The 21,086-nt window shown below is 44.9% G+C and overlaps 1 protein-coding gene across 1 annotated transcript in view; it reads right to left on the reverse strand.

Annotated features, from left to right (window-relative positions):
- The window catches only part of LOC139833595 (uncharacterized), a 93,590-nt gene that overhangs the window by 30,136 nt on the left and 42,368 nt on the right, over nucleotides 1-21,086 (reverse strand). The window lies entirely within an intron of this gene.

Raw genomic sequence — 21,086 nt, forward strand, 5'->3', positions numbered from 1 at the left:
TTTCCATTAGTCCCACAATATGGTTCCCCTTGTGAAGACTTTGCAAAGTTCTCATGTTGACATGGGCTAGGCGGCGATGCCACAACCAACCCACGTCCGCCTTTCCGAATAGGCACATCGCACTTGTCGTGGTGGTCCCCGAAAAGTCCACCACATACAAGTTGTGTTCGCGATACCCAACGAAAGCGACTTTTAGAGTCTGTCTCCACAAGAGGACCACAATATCATTATCAATAAAGACGGCGAAACCCATCTTGCCAAGGGCGGAAACGGAAAGCAAATTGTAACCAAGGGTTTTGACAAGCATGACATCCACAAGAGTAATGATGTGTGCAACCACAACCTTGCCAAAACCCATTACCTCGGATGTAGAATTATCGCCAAAGGAGACGGTGATATTATTTATATTGGGCCTCAACTCCTTGACGAGGTTCTTGCCGCCGGTCATATGACTTGTACATCCACTATTAAGTACCCATTTTGACCCTCCGGCGGCATAGTCCTACATGAGATCAATTCTTGGATTTAGGTACCCATTTCTCAATGGGTCCTCTTTTGTTAGCAACAAGGGTCTTTGGGACCCAAATAGACCAAGCAACATAACCATCATATGGGCCAACATATTTAGCATAAACATCACCATAATAATCTTTAAATAAAACATAGTGAGGGTTAGCATTTCCCGCATCATCATCATTAATGGTTTTGCCCTTAGGAGCTTCACCATTAGTGATATCTTTCTTCTTCTCTTGTGCGGGCTTGGCCTTTTGCTTGTTTGCCTTCTTTGCCTTGGCCCCATAACCAAGGCCCTCCTTCCCATTGTTTGATCTTTGCTTACTCAAAAGATCATCCAAAGAAAGTTTACTTTGGGGAGAGGAGGCCTTAGCAAGTTTATCCTTCAACCTAGTATTTTCCTCAATAACATTTGCATGATCACATGAAGGAGTAGAGGAACTAGGCACATCATATGAAGCAAGCCTAATTTGAAGTTGCTCAAACGACTTGGATAGGAGAGTGTATTCACTCTTCAAAGCTTTGTGAGCTTTGTCTAGTTCATCTAGATCCTTCACAAGTTTCTCATGATCAACCCCAAATTGGGCCTTTTCCTTTTTAAGCACTTTATTCTTAGCCCTAGCAAGATCTTTAGCTTTAGTGAGCTTGTTAATTTTATCTTGAGGCTCTTCAATATTTTCTAGCCTCTCTTCAAGAGAAGCTATGGTTTCTTGACTTTCCTCAAGAGCATTTTTAAGAGCATGGATTTCAAGAGAGTCTTCTCTCTCTATTTGACCCTTTTTCTCAAGAGTATGATTTTGTTGAGCTATACGAGCCATGAGATTTGAAACATGCTTTTTAGTGTTACCTTGTAGGTTGAGAATGAATTCATCAAACTCTAGCATTTCTTGTTTCACTTTTAGACTAGCATCATCAACCCCTAGATCACTAGATATGTGAGGCATAGAGAGGCTAGGAGATGATACCTCGGAGGATTTAGCCATGAGACAACTTTCTTCCTCCACACGAATGACCCCATTGGGGGATTCACTTGGTGATGAAGAGTTAGTGGAGAGGGAGGCAAGAGCGACCAATCCATTAGAGGTTGCATCTTCTTCATCATCAACATCATCATCTCCGGAGGTATATTCTTCTTGAGTTGATAGCACAATAGATGTGTCCAAGGAGGACCTTGCCATGAAGCAATGTGCATTCTTGATATGAGGATTCTCATTGGGGGACTCAAAGAGAGATGAAGAGGGAATGTTGGTAGTGGCAATGGCGGCCACTTCCTTTGAGCTTTCTTCTCCTTCATCACCACTAGAACTTTCAACTTCATCGGAAGAATATTCTTCCCTTGTTACTAGCACAACTCTTGAGGGCCTCTTGCCCTTCTTGGTCTTGTTGTTGTAGAATTTCTTGTTGGGGGCTTTTGAATATTTGCCCTTTGTGTCTTTGCTCTTGTCCTTGGGAATGAGCCTTCCATTATGAAGCTCTCTATTCTCATAGGGGCATTCGGCAATGAAGTGGCGCTTGTCATCACAATTGTAGCATGATCTTGTCTTTGGACCAAAGCTAGTGAACCCACTTTTGTTGTTTCTCTTGATGTTGTCTTCCTTGGCCTTGGAGGGATCAACCCAAAAGGACTTTGCATGGAAGGCCATGTGATCATGGTAGTGGCATTGCAAATCTTCCGGATAGGACATACTCCAAGATGCCCTATAAGATTCTTGAGGAATCACTTCTTCAACGGAGTTGACCGCCAAGGCAAGGTTGGAACCTTTTGTCATCCCAAGAGCTCGATTGCGAGAATCATGAGAGGTTTTCTCAAGCACTTTTAGAGCTTGCATCTCGTGCACGACTTGTTGAGAGGTGAGAGAGGAATAGCATTCCCTCCCCACAAGAGTCTTGACATCAATGGGTACAAATGGCATCATGCATTCAATGTACTTCTCCTTGATCCAAGAGTCATTGATGTGGGTGGCACCAATAAGCCGGAAGGCATCGACAACGGTGAGAAGTCTTACATACATGACTTCATGATCTTCATCCGGTAGCCTCATGAACCCTTCGGCTTTATTCTTAAGAGCATTATACTTGTTCCTCCTTGTGCTCTCACTTCCAATGCAACTAGCGGCCAAACCATCCCAAGCTTCCTTGGCGGTGGTGTAGTTCCGAACACGATGCAAGTCCTTTGTCCCCACACTAGTTTGAATCATGTACAAGGCGGTGTTGTTGAGTTGACTATCAACCGCTTCTCTTCTAGTCAACTTGTCGGGGTTGTATGGCTTGAAGCCTTCCAAGATGATTCTCCAAAGTTCATTGGAGGCACTGCAAACATGAGAGCGAAACTCAAATTGCCAAGTATCGAAATTATCAATGGAAAAATTAGGTGGGTCGCCCCAAATGTTCAAATGGGGATGGGGAACCGGTATATCGGGAGATAGAAAAGGTGGAGGTACTCGATTGTAGCTCTCACCCCCACTAGTTCCCCTACGAGATGCAATGGGAGATTTGATAGTGTTTAAGTTATCACCTTCCACGGGTTTGGTAGAGGAGGGTAATGCCGAAGCACCTCCCTCTTCTAACGCACCCGTGTCCTTTACCTCTACGGTGGAAGCCCTAGGAAGGACCGGAGTCAAAAGCTCGGAAATCATTTTTCTCATGCTTTCCATTTGAGCATCCATGGAGGATCTCAAAGAATTGATGTCCTCCATGGTGACCATCTTACCGGCCTCTTCCGAAGGCCCATCGTCCGGCATACTCTTAGGCGGTTAAGCCTGAAATAAGAGCCGAGGCTCTGATACCAATTGAAAGGATCGTATGCCGCACCTAGAGGGGGGGGGGGTGAATAGGTGCTAACCAATTTTTAGTTCTTTTTCAATTTAGGCTTGACACAAAGGTAAATTCTCTAGATATGCAACTAAGTGAATTTACCTATATGACAAGGTTATCAACTAAGCAAGATATAGCTACTCAATATATAGGAGATAGAATGGGATAGAGGTAACCGAGAGTGGAGCACGCGATGACACGGAGATGATTCCCGTAGTTCCCTTCCTTTGCAAGAAGGTACGTCTACGTTTGGAGGAGTGTGGTTGCTACGCAAGCCAAACCAATAGCCACGAAGGCTTCACTCAGATCTCCTGTGAGCAACGCCACGAAGGCCTAGCCCACTTCCACTAAGGGATTTCCTCGAGGCGGAAACCGGGCCTTTACAATGTTCTTGGGGCACACATCCACAACCAAATTGGAGGCTCCCAAATCTGTAACAACACAACAATCAACAACAACACATCAACACAAATCAACTAGGGAACCAAATAGGAACACTAGCATGAGATCCCTCAAACAAATGAGGGGGAAATGAAAATCGCTTCGGTGAGGATGTAGATCGGTGGATTCTCCTACGAATCTCCAAAGATCAAGAGATTTGGTTGGGGGAGGAAGGAGATCTTGCAAATCTTGTGTTTCTTGAGGTGGCTCTAATGGAGGTGAAGCTTGGCAGATTTCTTGTGCAATGATTGAGCAAAGGGGGAAGGAAGAAGAAGAGGGGTGTAACAACCCAAAATTTTCAAAACAAACAAAATGAATTTCCCTAGTCCAAATTTTTGGACCAACAAAAACTTTTATTAAAATGAGATTGATACAAGTAGATCTTGTTCAAATCTTGTGTTTGCCATGATGAGTGTTATTATGCTTATGTGCTAAACCCTAAAACCCCAAAGTGATCAAGTGAAGATCACCAATCAAATAAAATACAAGAGAAAGAAATCAAATAAGAAAAACCTTAAACCCTAATCTTCTCCAGAAATCCTTCTGGATCTATTTTGAGAAACCCAAAATAAAATAAAAGGCATATGTGGGCATCTAGCCCTAATAGGTAAATCTTGAACCCTACCTTTATTAATTATGCTAAATGGTGGTGAACCATTGTGAACCCCACAAAACCCTAAACCTCACCCCTCTTTTCACCCCTACTAGTTAAATAAGAAAGAGGCATATGTGCCTATGGCTATAATTATAAAACTTTACCCTAAGCCTTATACTTTGCTTAGAGGTTTGGAAAATCTTCATACACCTTACCTAGTACCTACTAAACCAAATCCAAGTGTTTTCCCAAGAAAATAAAAAGAAACTAAAAATGCCATAGAGGCATATGAGAGAAAAATGCAAATTTGTGAATTTAAGATTCTTGACCCTAGGACTTGTGGTGAATGGATGGATCACTTCCATATACCATTTCAACACTCAACAATATCAAATGGGCCAAGAACACTCAAATCAAAAATCAAATGCCACATATGCATAGAGGCATATGTGACACATAGCCATTTTGCCCCAAATCTTGACCTATGCACTTCTACCTTGATCAAATGATGGGAAACCATCTCTCAACCTATTATAACCCTAAATTGACCCTAACCCATGCCCAAGTGAAGCAAGGGGAACAATTTACAAAAATAATGAAATTTGAACCTCACCTCTTAGGTGTTATGGCCAATTTTGCAAATCCTTGATCAATACCTTGTGGAATGGATTCAATGGTTTGAAAATGTTTCTAAACTAATAAGAATCACATTAGAGTCAACCAAAGTCAACTCAATTGGAGAAAAATCAAATAGTGAGATAATCCCCAAAATTCACTCACATACACTTAGCCAAATTTGCAAATCCTCAACCAAGGCCACCATGGCTTGATCTCTTGCTTGTAGAATACCTAATTTTGATAAACAAACAAAATTGCATCAAAGAAACAAGAATCCAATCAAAGGAAATCTCAATTTCAATTCACATATGATAATGGTCATATGTCACTTTTATTTTATCTTCACCACTTTGCACCCTTTTATCTTCTGATTCCTCAACCAAACTTAGTCAACTATGACCATGTCATCCAAGACCATGTCAAGGTCAACAACTTCCATGTTGACCATCCCTGCTGAAGTTGACCAGGTTGACCAGTATAGTGTTGCCAAGTGGAGACTTTGGATTAAAGAGAAGATCATCTCACTTTTGCCATTTTGCAATTCTTTTCCAAATTGAACCCCACCACCACCTTTCCATCTCTATGAATATATGAATAAGATCCACCAAAGGATTTTCAAAATTTTGAAAACTTTTCTCTTACGGGCATTTAATCAAACACCTGGCAGGCAGGAGTAAACTTGGTGCCCATACCTCAATTTTACCTTGGACCAGGTCCAACCCTGACCATCTCTGAGGCCCTGGAGCTCCCTCACACCTCCCATCACCAGTACAGGCCACTGCACCCCTCTCTCTTGGTCACCATGACCAAAACCCAACCCATGCCGGCCACCATTGACACCCACATGCTCACCTCCTCTCCTCTCACATCCATCTCCCCTCACCATGTCAACTGACTCCCCCTGACCCTCCTGAAGCTGACCATGCATGCCCTTGACCAAGACGACGTCGGCATTGACCAGCAGCCGCGTGCCCAGACGCGCCCAGAGACGCCCATGCGCGACAGGACGCGCATGGTGACGCCCCGGAGCGCGCCAGAGCCTCACCTCGCCCCGTCGCCTCACACTCCCCCTCGATCCCTCCTTTCACCCACTTGCTCGCCGTGGACCCTGCAACCTCCCAGACAACGCCATCTCGCCGCGGGAACCCTGTACGTGACACCACCGTCGACGACGTGCGCCGGTACCCGCGACAGAGACCGCACGCGCTCGTCCTCGTTTCTGCCTCTTTTTCATCGCCTTCAAGCCCCACGTCGCCGCCGTGACGTCGCCGAGCCAGGAGCGTCATCGCCAGAGCCCCAGAACCGCTGTAGCACCATCACCATGACCACCACCGTCGCAGCACCTCGGCCACCTCCAGACGCTATAAAAGGAGACCTCCTCGTGCTTCACCCTCCACACCAATCTTGCTCTCCTTCCTCTCCTCAAGCTCCTCGACCTCACCTCTTGCTCGATTCACCACCTTAGCCAGTCAATTTGATCACCGGAGCCGCGGCGGTGCTGAGAAGGGCGCCGTCGATCTAGGCCACCCCTAGAGACGAAACTGCTACAGGCTGCCTCCCCTTCCTCGACAACGTCATCTCAGCGCCTCGCCGACCCTCGCCGCGCCGCCGGTGAGCCGCCGACCCCCTACCTGCGCCGTGCAAGCAGCCAGTTCTCGCCGACGACGACGACGCCCCTCCACCGTCAGATCCGCGTCTGATCCAACGCTCCTCATCCCCGCGTACCGCTTCGGTGAGTCACCCCGCTGACGTGTGGCCCCCACCATGTCAGGCGGCCCGTTGCGTGGACGCGCTACTGGGCCGGCCCACTTTCTTTTTCCCCTGCGCAGCCCGTTTACTTTCCCGCCCCCGTTTGAATTCAAACTGGTCTAAATCTTTTTCAATTATTTTACAATCTGATGCTAGATTCAAAATTTAATAGATCTAAATCTACTGAGCCAAATTCAACGAATTTTATATCTTTAGAAAGCTAATGAAATACCCCATCCAACCCCACTGGATTCATTTCAAAATTTGTTGTAAAATTTGAATAGTAAAAATAACAAAGCAGTAACTTTTCCAACTTCAAACAATTCTTAAAAATCAACCATAAACTATTTTGAGGTGGTTCCACCTCTCAAAAATCACATTTGATGTTGTCTAATTTATTATATAATAAAATACTATAGTTGTTTCATATGATCATGAGCTAAACTCACATAATGGCTATCTGGCCATTTCTAGCTCATTTAAACTTTTTCAAAAATAGTATTTAAATAGTATGAGGTGTAGCACCTCATGTAAATCATCCTCTCAAGTTGTATGAAGTAGTGTGATAACCCTGGTTGCTTGGCCTCATATTTGTTCACTTATACTAAATGTTTGCCTTAGTAGCATTTTAAATTGTTCCAACAAATAATTAAATCTTATGGGAGTGTTTCTCTCATTTAAATCTTGTCTTGAATAATTCAAAGTGAGGTAGAGACTCTGGTCATTTAGGTCTCACATGAATTGTTGATGATATTAACTCTTTACCTGGTTAGGATTAAAAGGTATGAGGTGTTCACCTCATTTAAATCTTTTCTCCAATGATAAGTATGAAGAGGTTGACTTTGGTCAACCTAGGTCATATATTGTTCATGAGAGAATTTAAATCTTAATAAGATAATGAGAGGAAATTATTTCTCTAAGTAATTAAAAGTAACACTTTATTTAGTATGAGAGGAAATTATTTTTCCTAAATAAGAAAACAACACCTTTAACCACTTAATAGTACTAAGTGATGCTAGTTTACTTGTGTAGATTATATGAAGTGTTTCACTTCATTTAAATCTTGTCCCAAGTATTTTCATATGAAGTTTGAACCCCTGGTCCAATACTCCCACATTAAATACTTGGAGATTTAAATCTTAATAGGCATTATTAAATGGTATGAGGTATCCCTACCTCATTTAACTCATTTTCTCAAATGATGATGATGAATGGTTGACTTAGGTCAACATAAATTCATGTGTGATGATTTGAGAAATTAAATCTTAAAGAAGATTCAATGAGAGGAAATTATTCCTCAAGAACTATATGGAAACTATCATTTACATATAAAATGAGAGGAAATTATTCTTCCTCAAAGCACTACCACCAATGCACCAAATTGTATTAATTGTGTGAATAGAATAGTTTGTGTGAATATATGTGATGTTTGGAATAGCCAAAAAAATTGTTTGGTGATTGTATCCTCGTATTCGTATTTTAGACGCTAGTACCGAGGAGTATCAAGAGGAGGAGGAGATCTACTTCCAAGGAGAAGAAGACCACTTTGATCACCTCAACAACCAAGGCAAGCTAGTATTTCTTGCATGCTTTTACCAATGCAAGCTAACACCCTTGCAAGCTAATCTTCTTGCAAGATATTACCCTGGCAAAGTGCAAAGCTCTACAAGAGCAAGGCACCACCACTTTTTACTTTATGCTTATGAGCCTAATTCCCAGTTTTACTCTTATAAGCTTTTGGTTTTGGTTATTTATAACTTGCTTTTATAGTTAACTTTGGTCTAGAGATAGAATACTACAAGAGTATCAAACTTAGCCTAGCAAGCTCCAAGATACTTAGCACCTCTCATAACTAGTGGCTAGTGCTCAATTTTAAAAGTGACTACTCTAGTTGGGAACTTGTGATTTGGAAGTGACTTTGAAAACCTTGGAATGATGAGTCATTCTATTGAAAGATTTTGAAGGTGAATATGACTGGTGAATGACTTGGTGAATTTTACCAAAACTGATGGTTGGGTTCGGATGCGATACCATTCCAATTTTGCCAGTACCCCCACAATACCTGATATGGGTAGGGCTTAACTAGAAGTTTATATATCTTAGTATGGGTTCCCTCTAAACAAGCGTCATCGGGGTTATGCTGGAGGCTGCCTCTACAAAAGTGAAGTGATATTGAAATGACGTGAAATGAGGTGAATGTCCGGCCCAAGCCCTGTGCAGTTCCCGGGTTAACAGTTGGTTTTCACCGGGAGGCCAAGCTCATGGGGAGAGATGCCTATACTAGGATATGTAAGTGAAAGGTTATGGTTGGTAGTCCGCACACGGAGTGTGGTAAATCAGGGCCAGTTAACCCTGACGGATTATTGCAAATGTTGTGGCACAAGTGTACGACCTCTGCAGAGTGTAGATCTATTCGAATAGCCGCGTCCACGGTTATGGACGGTTGGAAAGGCCATACTGTTCCGTCATCAGACTTTTTTTTCAAAAAGTGACATGTGAAGGGTGACTTGTGATTTTGAATTGAAAGGTGACTTTGACTTTGAATCACAACTGAGTTGTGGGAATGACACTAATGTTCCCACTTGAGTTAGTTGAGCAAATGAAGGTTTTTGATCATTAAAGTGTTTATGAAACAAAACTGGCTTTATGCAAATGAAACTAGAGCTTAGAACCCCTTACTATAGTTGATAGTACTTACCTTAGTATTAGTTTGCGAGTACTTTAAAGTACTCATGGCTTTGTCCCTGGCTATTCAAATGGCCAGACTATGAAGAGGAGTACGAACCGGAAGAAGGACAGCGGGACGTCTACGACAACTAGGACCACTCCCGACGTCAACGGTTACTGTGGAATAGATGGACTACTACTACGCTACTTCGCTTCCGCTATGTGTTTTGTAGTTGATCAATAGATCAACTAGTATTGTAATAAGACTGGATCATGTGATCCCGTGTTGTAAGACAATTATGCGTTGTAATAAATGATGTGTTGTGATATTAATCTATTATGTCTCGCAAAAACAATATTCCTGGGATTGCGATGAATGGCATAATAGGCATCTGGACTTAAAAATCCGGGTGTTGACAAGTTGGTATCAGAGCCATTGTTGACCTTAGGAGACCCTAGTTAGAATGGACGTCTGTAAAACTTAGTTTCAAAACCAAAGAAGTGAATATTTGTGAAAAACTTATTCTCACTCTTAACCTTGAAATCTTTTTCAAAATGAGAAATTTATGCTCTACTTCTTTTTGTAGCACTATCTAAAATTTTGCACACTTGACTACTTCTTTAACTTACTTATCCTACTTGCTCACAGATGAAGTACCAATGGGAGTCCTATAAGCTGGGTTCCGGAGGCGACCCAAGGTTCGAAAAGGAGTTGAAGCAACTAGTGGACTATCTAGGACACCCGTATCCCGAGTTCTTCGGAATACCCCTCAAGGCTCGGTTAGGAGAACCACCTCGGTGGGACGTTTCTACTGATCTACGAAGGAAGCTTGATGCCCCGGTATGGGAAACCATATGGTTTTCTGTAACGGGAAACACTTGGAAGGAAGGACTAGACAAAGCTATGCAAGAAGCAATTTCCCGTCTGTGTGGACAAAATGAGGACAAGATCAAGAACACTCGTTTCATCTACTACCCAAGACATGACTCCATGGGAAGACCGATGACCATGCCCCCACCCCAACCAAAGATGAACCCCTATGAAGCACCTCAGGACTTCAGGCAGTACAAAACCCGCAGGGATTTGGACAATGCCCTCGCCTCTCGCCAAGCACCTCACCTGTGAAGACGAAGAAATCCCCCCCCCTGAAGAGTAGTATCATTTAAACATTTAAGTAGGTGTGAGTTGTATCAGGATCCCCCTTGTATCGTAGAACGATGAATGGTTCTTCAAACCAACGGTGTGTTAGCCTTGTAATGTGTGATGCTTGGTATGAATGAAAAAGTGTTGTTGGTTTTTACCCCCGCAACACTACTCAAATTTTCAATTTGTGAACTTTTTAAAAATTTAACAAAACAAACTGTAGAAATTTCCCTCTTATCTTATCATCTACCTCAATGTTCAGATGGCCCCACCAACCCGCAACACCACCCAGGATGCCATGATGCAACTGCTGCAGACGATGATAGCAGACCGAGAAGTCGAGAGAGCTGAACGCCAAGCCAACATTACCGCACTGCAACAGATAGCTCAGAACAACCAAGGCCATGGAAACCACGATCACCCTGGATCGAAGCTGAAGAACTTTCAGCACACCAACCCTCCAATGTTCAACAAGACTGAAGAGCCCCTTGATGCTGATGACTGGCTCCAGACCATGGAGAACAACCTCGAAGTTGCGGGAGTTGAAGCCGCAGAGAAAGTGCTGTTTGCCACGCACTACTTAACAGGACCAGCCAGAGCTTGGTGGACCAGCACCCGTGCCCTGAATGCAGGACATATGATGACATGGGAAGACTTCAAGACTAAGTTTAGCAAATACCATGTGCCCCAAGGACTGATTAAGAAGATGAGAGATGAGTTCCGTGAACTCAAACAAGGAAGGATGTCCGTGGTGGAATACCGCGACAGGTTTCTCACTCTATCGAGGTACGCCCCGGATGAGACCGACACCAACGAGAAGAGAAAGGAAAGATTTCTGAACGGACTACACGACGAGATGCAGACTGTATTGGTGAACATTCCGTTCGCTGATTTGGAAGCCCTCGTGGACTCAGCCATACAGATGGAAGGAAAGCTGCATCAGGCCAACGAGAACCGCAAGAGAAGAATGATGAACCAGAATGGACCCCACCATAATCAGAAGTATCGCAATAACTCCTCTGGAGGATTCACCCCAAGATTCAACAATCCCCCTGCCCAGAATTATCGCCCCAACTACGCCAACAACAACGGAGGACCCCCGAAGCCCGGAGGGAACAACAACAACAACAACAACAACCGCCCCAACAACAACAACAACAATAGAAACAACAACAACCCCAATACCGCGCCGAGGACTGGAAGCAATGCTACCCCCGTCAACCCCAAAGACAAGTCCAACGTCAACTGCTATGAATGTGGAGTTGTGGGTCATTTCTCCAAAGAGTGCCCCAAGAAGCTTGCCAGGATTGCCGCCAATACCGCAGCACCTGCTCAGCAACAGCGCCGCTTTGCCGGAAGAAAGAATCAGAACAACAACAACGGCCGTCTCTACCACATGACCGCCACTGAAGCTCAGGAAGCACCCCAGACCATGCCAAGTATGTCTTCCTGTTAATAAAATGCTCAATCTCTCTTAGGAACCTAACTTTTCTTAAAATCTCGGGACGAGATTTGTTTAAGGGGGAAGGGTTTGTAACAACCCAAAATTTTCAAAACAAACAAAATGAATTTCCCTAGTCCAAATTTTTGGACCAACAAAAACTTTTATTAAAATGAGATTGATACAAGTAGATCTTGTTCAAATCTTGTGTTTGCCATGATGAGTGTTATTATGCTTATGTGCTAAACCCTAAAACCCCAAAGTGATCAAGTGAAGATCACCAATCAAATAAAATACAAGAGAAAGAAATCAAATAAGAAAAACCTTAAACCCTAATCTTCTCCAGAAATCCTTCTGGATCTATTTTGAGAAACCCAAAATAAAATAAAAGGCATATGTGGGCATCTAGCCCTAATAGGTAAATCTTGAACCCTACCTTTATTAATTATGCTAAATGGTGGTGAACCATTGTGAACCCCACAAAACCCTAAACCTCACCCCTCTTTTCACCCCTACTAGTTAAATAAGAAAGAGGCATATGTGCCTATGGCTATAATTATAAAACTTTACCCTAAGCCTTATACTTTGCTTAGAGGTTTGGAAAATCTTCATACACCTTACCTAGTACCTACTAAACCAAATCCAAGTGTTTTCCCAAGAAAATAAAAAGAAACTAAAAATGCCATAGAGGCATATGAGAGAAAAATGCAAATTTGTGAATTTAATATTCTTGACCCTAGTACTTGTGGTGAATGGATGGATCACTTCCATATACCATTTCAACACTCAACAATATCAAATGGGCCAAGAACACTCAAATCAAAAATCAAATGCCACATATGCATAGAGGCATATGTGACACATAGCCATTTTGCCCCAAATCTTGACCTATGCACTTCTACCTTGATCAAATGATGGGAAACCATCTCTCAACCTATTATAACCCTAAATTGACCCTAACCCATGCCCAAGTGAAGCAAGGGGAACAATTTACAAAAATAATGAAATTTGAACCTCACCTCTTAGGTGTTATGGCCAATTTTGCAAATCCTTGATCAATACCTTGTGGAATGGATTCAATGGTTTGAAAATGTTTCTAAACTAATAAGAATCACATTAGAGTCAACCAAAGTCAACTCAATTGGAGAAAAATCAAATAGTGAGATAATCCCCAAAATTCACTCACATACACTTAGCCAAATTTGCAAATCCTCAACCAAGGCCACCATGGCTTGATCTCTTGCTTGTAGAATACCTAATTTTGATAAACAAACAAAATTGCATCAAAGAAACAAGAATCCAATCAAAGGAAATCTCAATTTCAATTCACATATGATAATGGTCATATGTCACTTTTATTTTATCTTCACCACTTTGCACCCTTTTATCTTCTGATTCCTCAACCAAACTTAGTCAACTATGACCATGTCATCCAAGACCATGTCAAGGTCAACAACTTCCATGTTGACCATCCCTGCTGAAGTTGACCAGGTTGACCAGTATAGTGTTGCCAAGTGGAGACTTTGGATTAAAGAGAAGATCATCTCACTTTTGCCATTTTGCAATTCTTTTCCAAATTGAACCCCACCACCACCTTTCCATCTCTATGAATATATGAATAAGATCCACCAAAGGATTTTCAAAATTTTGAAAACTTTTCTCTTACGGGCATTTAATCAAACACCTGGCAGGCAGGAGTAAACTTGGTGCCCATACCTCAATTTTACCTTGGACCAGGTCCAACCCTGACCATCTCTGAGGCCCTGGAGCTCCCTCACACCTCCCATCACCAGTACAGGCCACTGCACCCCTCTCTCTTGGTCACCATGACCAAAACCCAACCCATGCCGGCCACCATTGACACCCACATGCTCACCTCCTCTCCTCTCACATCCATCTCCCCTCACCATGTCAACTGACTCCCCCTGACCCTCCTGAAGCTGACCATGCATGCCCTTGACCAAGACGACGTCGGCATTGACCAGCAGCCGCGTGCCCAGACGCGCCCAGAGACGCCCATGCGCGACAGGACGCGCATGGTGACGCCCCGGAGCGCGCCAGAGCCTCACCTCGCCCCGTCGCCTCACACTCCCCCTCGATCCCTCCTTTCACCCACTTGCTCGCCGTGGACCCTGCAACCTCCCAGACAACGCCATCTCGCCGCGGGAACCCTGTACGTGACACCACCGTCGACGACGTGCGCCGGTACCCGCGACAGAGACCGCACGCGCTCGTCCTCGTTTCTGCCTCTTTTTCATCGCCTTCAAGCCCCACGTCGCCGCCGTGACGTCGCCGAGCCAGGAGCGTCATCGCCAGAGCCCCAGAACCGCTGTAGCACCATCACCATGACCACCACCGTCACAGCACCTCGGCCACCTCCAGACGCTATAAAAGGAGACCTCCTCGTGCTTCACCCTCCACACCAATCTTGCTCTCCTTCCTCTCCTCAAGCTCCTCGACCTCACCTCTTGCTCGATTCACCACCTTAGCCAGTCAATTTGATCACCGGAGCCGCGGCGGTGCTGAGAAGGGCGCCGTCGATCCAGGCCACCCCTAGAGACGAAACTGCTACAGGCTGCCTCCCCTTCCTCGACAACGTCATCTCAGCGCCTCGCCGACCCTCGCCGCGCCGCCGGTGAGCCGCCGACCCCCTACCTGCGCCGTGCAAGCAGCCAGTTCTCGCCGACGACGACGACGCCCCTCCACCGTCAGATCCGCGTCTGATCCAACGCTCCTCATCCCCGCGTACCGCTTCGGTGAGTCACCCCGCTGACGTGTGGCCCCCACCATGTCAGGCGGCCCGTTGCGTGGACGCGCTACTGGGCCGGCCCACTTTCTTTTTCCCCTGCGCAGCCCGTTTACTTTCCCGCCCCCGTTTGAATTCAAACTGGTCTAAATCTTTTTCAATTATTTTACAATCTGATGCTAGATTCAAAATTTAATAGATCTAAATCTACTGAGCCAAATTCAACGAATTTTATATCTTTAGAAAGCTAATGAAATACCCCATCCAACCCCACTGGATTCATTTCAAAATTTGTTGTAAAATTTGAATAGTAAAAATAACAAAGCAGTAACTTTTCCAACTTCAAACAATTCTTAAAAATCAACCATAAACTATTTTGAGGTGGTTCCACCTCTCAAAAATCACATTTGATGTTGTCTAATTTATTATATAATAAAATACTATAGTTGTTTCATATGATCATGAGCTAAACTCACATAATGGCTATCTGGCCATTTCTAGCTCATTTAAACTTTTTCAAAAATAGTATTTAAATAGTATGAGGTGTAGCACCTCATGTAAATCATCCTCTCAAGTTGTATGAAGTAGTGTGATAACCCTGGTTGCTTGGCCTCATATTTGTTCACTTATACTAAATGTTTGCCTTAGTAGCATTTTAAATTGTTCCAACAAATAATTAAATCTTATGGGAGTGTTTCTCTCATTTAAATCTTGTCTTGAATAATTCAAAGTGAGGTAGAGACTCTGGTCATTTAGGTCTCACATGAATTGTTGATGATATTAACTCTTTACCTGGTTAGGATTAAAAGGTATGAGGTGTTCACCTCATTTAAATCTTTTCTCCAATGATAAGTATGAAGAGGTTGACTTTGGTCAACCTAGGTCATATATTGTTCATGAGAGAATTTAAATCTTAATAAGATAATGAGAGGAAATTATTTCTCTAAGTAATTAAAAGTAACACTTTATTTAGTATGAGAGGAAATTATTTTTCCTAAATAAGAAAACAACACCTTTAACCACTTAATAGTACTAAGTGATGCTAGTTTACTTGTGTAGATTATATGAAGTGTTTCACTTCATTTAAATCTTGTCCCAAGTATTTTCATATGAAGTTTGAACCCCTGGTCCAATACTCCCACATTAAATACTTGGAGATTTAAATCTTAATAGGCATTATTAAATGGTATGAGGTATCCCTACCTCATTTAACTCATTTTCTCAAATGATGATGATGAATGGTTGACTTAGGTCAACATAAATTCATGTGTGATGATTTGAGAAATTAAATCTTAAAGAAGATTCAATGAGAGGAAATTATTCCTCAAGAACTATATGGAAACTATCATTTACATATAAAATGAGAGGAAATTATTCTTCCTCAAAGCACTACCACCAATGCACCAAATTGTATTAATTGTGTGAATAGAATAGTTTGTGTGAATATATGTGATGTTTGGAATAGCCAAAAAATTGTTTGGTGATTGTATCCTCGTATTCGTATTTTAGACGCTAGTACCGAGGAGTATCAAGAGGAGGAGGAGATCTACTTCCAAGGAGAAGAAGACCACTTTGATCACCTCAACAACCAAGGCAAGCTAGTATTTCTTGCATGCTTTTACCAATGCAAGCTAACACCCTTGCAAGCTAATCTTCTTGCAAGATATTACCCTGGCAAAGTGCAAAGCTCTACAAGAGCAAGGCACCACCACTTTTTACTTTATGCTTATGAGCCTAATTCCCAGTTTTACTCTTATAAGCTTTTGGTTTTGGTTATTTATAACTTGCTTTTATAGTTAACTTTGGTCTAGAGATAGAATACTACAAGAGTATCAAACTTAGCCTAGCAAGCTCCAAGATACTTAGCACCTCTCATAACTAGTGGCTAGTGCTCAATTTTAAAAGTGACTACTCTAGTTGGGAACTTGTGATTTGGAAGTGACTTTGAAAACCTTGGAATGATGAGTCATTCTATTGAAAGATTTTGAAGGTGAATATGACTGGTGAATGACTTGGTGAATTTTACCAAAACTGATGGTTGGGTTCGGATGCGATACCATTCCAATTTTGCCAGTACCCCACAATACCTGATATGGGTAGGGCTTAACTAGAAGTTTATATATCTTAGTATGGGTTCCCTCTAAACAAGCGTCATCGGGGTTATGCTGGAGGCTGCCTCTACAAAAGTGAAGTGATATTGAAATGACGTGAAATGAGGTGAATGTCCGGCCCAAGCCTGTGCGATTCCCGGGTTAACGGTTGGTTTTCACCGGGAGGCCAAGCTCATGGGGAGAGATGCCTATACTAGGATATGTAAGTGAAAGGTTATGGTTGGTAGTCCGCACACGGAGTGTGGTAAATCAGGGGCGATTAACCCGACGGATTATTGCAAATGTTGTGGCACAAGTGTACGACCTCTGCCGCAGAGTGTAGATCTATTCGAATAGCCGCGTCCACGGTTATGGACGGTTGGAAAGGCCATACTGTTCCGTCATCAGACTTTTTTTTCAAAAAGTGACATGTGAAGGGTGACTTGTGATTTTGAATTGAAAGGTGACTTTGACTTTGAATCACAACTGAGTTGTGGGAATGACACTAATGTTCCCACTTGAGTTAGTTGAGCAAATGAAGGTTTTTGATCATTAAAGTGTTTATGAAACAAAACTGGCTTTATGCAAATGAAACTAGAGCTTAGAACCCCTTACTATAGTTGATAGTACTTACCTTAGTATTAGTTTGCGAGTACTTTAAAGTACTCATGGCTTTGTCCCTGGCTATTCAAATGGCCAGACTATGAAGAGGAGTACCAGAACCCGGAAGAAGGACAGCAGGACGTCTACGACAACTAGGACCACTCCTGACGTCAACAGTTGCCTGTGGAATAGATGGACTACTACTACGCTACTTCGCTTCCGCTATGTGTTTTGTAGTTGATCAATAGATCAACTAGTATTGTAATAAGACTGGATCATGTGATCCCGTGTTGTAAGACAATTATGCATTGTAATAAATGATGTGTTGTGATATTAATCTATTATGTCTCGCAAAAACAATATTCCTGGGATTGCGATGAATGGCATAATAGGCATCTGGACTTAAAAATCCGGGTGTTGACAAGGGGTATAAATACCCCTCCCCAAAATCCAGCCGTTGAGCCTTCCGGGGGGCCGGATAATCCGGCCCCCCCCGCGGATAATCCGGCCTCCTGGTACAAAACCAGGACAATGTCCGGGCAATTGTCCGGCCCCTATACTGAGCTGCTTTTCCTCAAGTCCTTAGCCGTTTTCGAGGGCCCCGGATATTCTTGAAATGTCCGGCCCGGATTATCCGGCCCTGGGACAAAACTGGGACAATATCCGGGCAAATGTCCGGCCCCTGTACTGAGCTGCATTTCCCCAAGTCCTTAGCCTAAATTCTGGGGCCCGGATATTTTGGAAATATCCGGCCCGGATTATCCGGACTGATGAACATTTTTGCAATTGCTTTTTGACAGCACTGACCACATCCAACACACATACAAATGTATCTATGTAATCCCTGTACCACTTAAACAACCATTAGTGTATCACATACATTGACATCAAACACTCAAACATAATATGAGAGATGTTCTTTCAGTGGTGCTTCTGAGGTTGCTGGGATTGATTTGGGTGGCTCCCCGATGATCGTCTTACGCAGCGTGTTAGGGCTGAAAACGGTAGCAGGCTTGACTTGAGCTGGATTGCCAGCCTCCGGAGGAGTGTCTTGAGAAAGACCCGTGAAGACCAGGCGTTGCTTCGTGACTGTAGGGGGATGACCAAGTTGATCGCCGTGTGTGCGGAAGGCTTGTTCATCCATAGGAGGCATGTACATATCTTGGCTGCAGGCGCCAGTATTGATGTAGGCATCGATGTCATCATCATCATCTACATCGTTGCCATCAAGTGGCGCCATGTCCTGGACCTTAGGTGGTGGCGGTTGCGATGCCGCCGCTTGGCTTACCGTGCGTCTAGTTGACGGTCGTTGCGATAGCGCTCCCAACAACTGTTTGTGGCATGTGGTGGTGGCGGCGATCGTCGGTTCCTTCCGGGTGGCGGCGGCGACCGCCGGTTCCTTCAGGGTAGTGGGGGCGGCGACCGCCGTTTCCTTAAGGGTGTCGTCGACCCTGGCGATCTTGGGCCGGATGATAGGGGAGGTGGCGCCGGTGCTTTTCTTAGCACTCGGAAGACCCCCCCCCAGACGAATCTGGTTCTTCGGCCATTTCATAAGCCATGAGGTGCAATCCCCAAGGGGCAAAACGTCGCCTTCGTCTGTGCCCGGAGGTTGAAAGGGGGGATGGCATAGCGGTACTCCGGCACTACCATTACCAACTTGACCTTCGCCACGTCTTCCGCCAATCTAGCGCTGTGCATAACGCGGGAAGCCATGACAAGGCCGCTAGCAACTTCCACCAACTTGCCGCCGGGCTCCACCGTTTGCAGAAGTATGCATTGTTCATCCTGAGTCAGGGGCGCCATGTTGGGCATCGTGAGATGGCAGTCACGAAAGGCATATATAGTTAAAGAAGATGACGCGAAGGAGTAACTAATGAATTTACCTCCTTGATGGCGTCGATCTCGGCTACTGTCGATACAAGGGCGGCGGTTGGGGGCGTCGATGCGACCAGTTGGAGCTGCGGCGTCGGGTGGAGCGGCGGCGTCTGGTGGAGCCCCGACCCGGCGTCGGGTGGAGCGGCACCGTCGGTGACACGTGGAAGCTTGAGTTGCTGCCGCTGATGCTGGGCACATGTATCGGCCCCACTTGACCTCCCGCATTCCAAGCAGCTAACCCCTCCATCAACCCAGGGGGATGATCTGCCGGATCTTCTCGTCCAATAACTTGTTCATCATCTCCGTGTTCTCCACAGGCTTTTCGGCCACCAGCTTCTCTAGTGACTCCACCTTCTTCTTCAGCTCCTGAACCTCGGATTTATCCTTAGCCGACGACCTCCTCTCCAGCTTTCTCGTCTTGGCATCCGACCCATAGTACTCGGATAGCTTCATACTTGTGCCAAAGCCGAACACACGGCCACCCGACATCGGTGGCTTTTCCAGCTCCCTCTCCTTGTATTTGTTCGTCGCCCTGTTGAAAGGCGTGTCCCACGGTTCCGTCGACCCCTGGGACGACGGGCCAGCCGTACAACTAGCCTTCATCAACTCTTCATCCTTCAGACAAAGGAACTTAAGGTTAGCCCAATTGGCTTGATTTCCTAATAAGATGAGCGAAATAATATAGAACTATCCTTACCAGGTACTTCTCGAATTCCCTCATGTCTTTTTGATCCGTAATAAATTCCCCCGTCTTCCAGTCTAAGTAGTAGCGGGACCGGACAAAGTTCCTAGCCTGTACATCCTGGATTTTGTGCCAGGGGTTTTCTTTCCCCAGACGTACCATCTCGGCATCCTCCTTGTCCCAAGTGGGCTGTTTTCCTTGGTAACCGCCGCTTCCGCAATGGTGGGTCCCTAAGTTCAACTCCCGCCTTTTCTTCCCCCAGTCGGTCCATTTTTTAACACTGTCAGTCTGTAAGTAAGACTTGAATGCATTAAAGTCTTCTAAGGAGATCGACGGGTCTTTGTTACTTATCCTCTCCCAGCTTTCACCGGCCTCGATCTTTCTCTTCAGCCGGTTCTTCCAGCTACTCAAGGTGGTGCTCATCTTCGTGAGAGCTAAAGAGTCCACCTTCTTATTGAACGGCTCCGGGAACGTGTATCGCTGGTGAAGCTTCTGGAGGAGGGATTGGGCGATAGCCTCGTTCTCCTTGCTTCTGAGGTCCCGAGTTAGGATCGGCACGGTTTCACGGATGATGCACCCTAGTTGCATGCCGTACCCTTTGGCAACCCACGAAGGCTCCATCGGGAGGCCACTTTCGGAGACTACCGTGACAGCATCGGTGACGTTGGCGAGCACTTGCGGCCTCCGATCCCTCCTTGGCCTCCTCGCCGTCCTCTTCTTCTTACCCTCCTGAGGGTTGCCGCCGCTATCACCTTCCGTGTGGTTGGCCGCGTTCTCTTCACCGGTCTCGGCGGCGTCGTCCCAGGTATCGTCATCGTCGCTGGTGTCGGCGGCGGCCCCCCGGCCCTCTCCCTCGGAGGCGGCGTCCCGGCCCTCGTCGGTGTCGTCGGTGGCCCCCCGGCCCTCTCCCTCGGAGGCGGCGTCCCGGCCCTCTTCCTCATCACCGGGCGACTCGGCGGCGGCCTTCCGGGGCCGCTCGTAGCCCTCCCAGAAGTCCTTGTTGGCCTCTCTGGCTTCTTCGTTCTGGCTCCTGGGCTTAGAAGTGCTGCCCGACATGTTTATTTGCACTTCATTAAAAAGAGGCAAAAAGTTAGTACAAAAGTCAACC

The sequence above is a fragment of the Lolium perenne genome, chromosome 7 (assembly GCF_019359855.2).
Source record: "Lolium perenne isolate Kyuss_39 chromosome 7, Kyuss_2.0, whole genome shotgun sequence".
Classification (NCBI taxonomy): Eukaryota; Viridiplantae; Streptophyta; class Magnoliopsida; order Poales; family Poaceae; genus Lolium; species Lolium perenne.